The 2,074-nt window shown below is 36.0% G+C and overlaps 1 non-coding gene across 1 annotated transcript; it reads left to right on the top strand.

Annotated features, from left to right (window-relative positions):
* Positions 1-1,239: 1,239 nt before the first annotated feature.
* Positions 1,240-1,430, top strand: LOC116863837. The gene has a single exon (XR_004381864.1). It is a non-coding gene; the product is annotated as a U2 spliceosomal RNA (small nuclear RNA).
* The last annotated feature ends 644 nt before the right edge of the window (positions 1,431-2,074 follow it).

Here is a 2,074-nt window from a genome sequence, read left to right as displayed (position 1 = left end):
TTCTCAGCTTCTTTATTCTCCATCATTTGGTGTTCTATATCACTAATTCTCTCTTCTGCCTCATTTATCCTGGCAGTTAGGGCCTCCATTATTGATTAATAGCATTTTTAATTTCAAATTTGTTAGATTTTTTCCTTTTATTTGTCCAGAAAGGAATTCTCCTGATCTTCTATGCTTTTTTCAAGCCCAGCTAGTATCTTTATAATCACCATTCTGAACTCTACTTCTGATATCTTACTATCTATATTGATTAGGTCCCTGGCAGTTGGTAGTGCCTCTTGGTCTTTTTTTTTTTTTTTTTTTTTTTTTTTTTAGGAAAGCTTTCCATTTTGTCATTTTTTCTGGAGAAGAATAGATGAATGAGAGAACAAAATGCTAAAAGGCTAACAATGACCCCAGAAAAATATACACTAAACAAATCCAAGAGACCTGAAACCAGGGGGATACTAAAGGAAAAAAAAAATCAGGCTCATGAAAAGAACAGAGCCACACTAGATTTTAGGTGTGTTTTGGTCTGTTAGAAGAAACTGCCTCCCAAAATTTTAAAGAAAGAAAAACTTATATATATATATATATATATATATACACACAAAAAAGGGCAAATATGATGAAGGGATGGAATATGACTATAAAGATGAAAACTAAAAAAGATTTTTTAAAAGGAATTGATAAGATGTTGGTTGAAAAAGGAAAGAAGAAAAGTTAAAAAAAAGAAATAAAGAAAATTTAAAAATTAACTTTGAAAGACTATAGAATCATGAGGGAAAAGTCATGAATTCTGTGTGCTATATTTCCCTAGCACTGGAGTTTTGCAATTCTCATTGATCGGTTAACTTGCTCTTGGCTGGATGTTCTTGCTGATCTTCTTGGGAAGGGGCCTATTGCTATGATTCTCAAGTGTCTTTGCCCGAGGTGGAATTGCACCGCCTTTGCCAGGTGCCAGGCTAAGTAATCTGTTTGGGTTTGCTCTCAGAAGCTTTTGTTCCCTGAAATCTTTCCATTCAGCTTTCTTTGCAATATTTAAATTTTCTTATCCACAATCTTTCCATTTATTTAGGTCATCTTTAATACTTTTTTGTTCAATTTAAATTTTCTGTGTACAAGTTCTACACATCTGTTCTTAGATTTACTCCTAGGTAGTCTGTGTATCTTTTTTTTCTTGATATTACAAATGTATCTTTAAAAAAATAATGCTTTGGGGGCATCTGGGTGGTTCAGTCAGTTAAACTTCTGCCTTCAATTATTTCCTGGCCTTTTGGCTAAGATCAAGTGTAGCATCTGTTCTTATTAGTTTAATACCTGATATATCCTATCTCCAAGGACAATATAGTAAATGGATTTTTGGAGCAGGGAGACAGAATAGGAGCTCACTCCATCTACTTCATGCATCTACCTAGTTTTGTAGTACTTCCTGGAATGGTTCACCCCCTCAGGGGACAATACCAAGTTTCTAAAATCAGTTTGAGGGGTGCCTGGGTGCCTCAGTTGTTAAGCGTCTGCCTTCGGCTCAGGTCCTGGGATCAAGCCCTGCATCAGGCTCTCTGTTCAGTGGGGAGCCTGCTTCTCCCTCTCCCACTCCCCCTGCTTGTATTCCCTATAAATCTTTTCATTGTAACTCTGTCTGTCAAATAAATAAATAAACTCTCTCTCTAAAAAAAAAGTCTGCCTTCAGCTCATGTCATGATCCCAGGGTCCTTGCTCCTTGCTCAGTGGGTAGGCTGCTTCTCTCTCTCCTTGCTGCTGCCCCTACTTATGTGCACTCTTGGTCTCTGACAAATAAATAAATAACATCTTTAAAAAAATAATGCTTTGAAGTTTTTTTTTTTTTGGCACATAAACTACAATTGCCTTTCATATGTTTATCTTATAGTCAGTCACCTTGCTAAACTTTTCCATTGTGCTTACTAATTTTTCTCTAAGCTCTTTGCATTCCTATTAGTCAAGGACTAATATTAGTCTAATTCTAGGCATTTGGGGCCTGAAAGATGGGAAGGAGCCAAATCTGATATCAATTTAAGTGAAATATTGTTTGTTTTCTGATGGTATCACTCTGAACCTTAGACACAGTCAGCCA

This window comes from Lontra canadensis, unplaced genomic scaffold (assembly GCF_010015895.1).
Source record: "Lontra canadensis isolate GAN:19392208 unplaced genomic scaffold, GSC_riverotter_1.0 scaffold3622, whole genome shotgun sequence".
In the NCBI taxonomy this organism is placed as follows: domain Eukaryota; kingdom Metazoa; phylum Chordata; class Mammalia; order Carnivora; family Mustelidae; genus Lontra; species Lontra canadensis.
The sequence above is the reverse complement of the archived record's forward strand: the minus strand, read 5'-3'. Positions and strand labels throughout refer to the sequence as shown.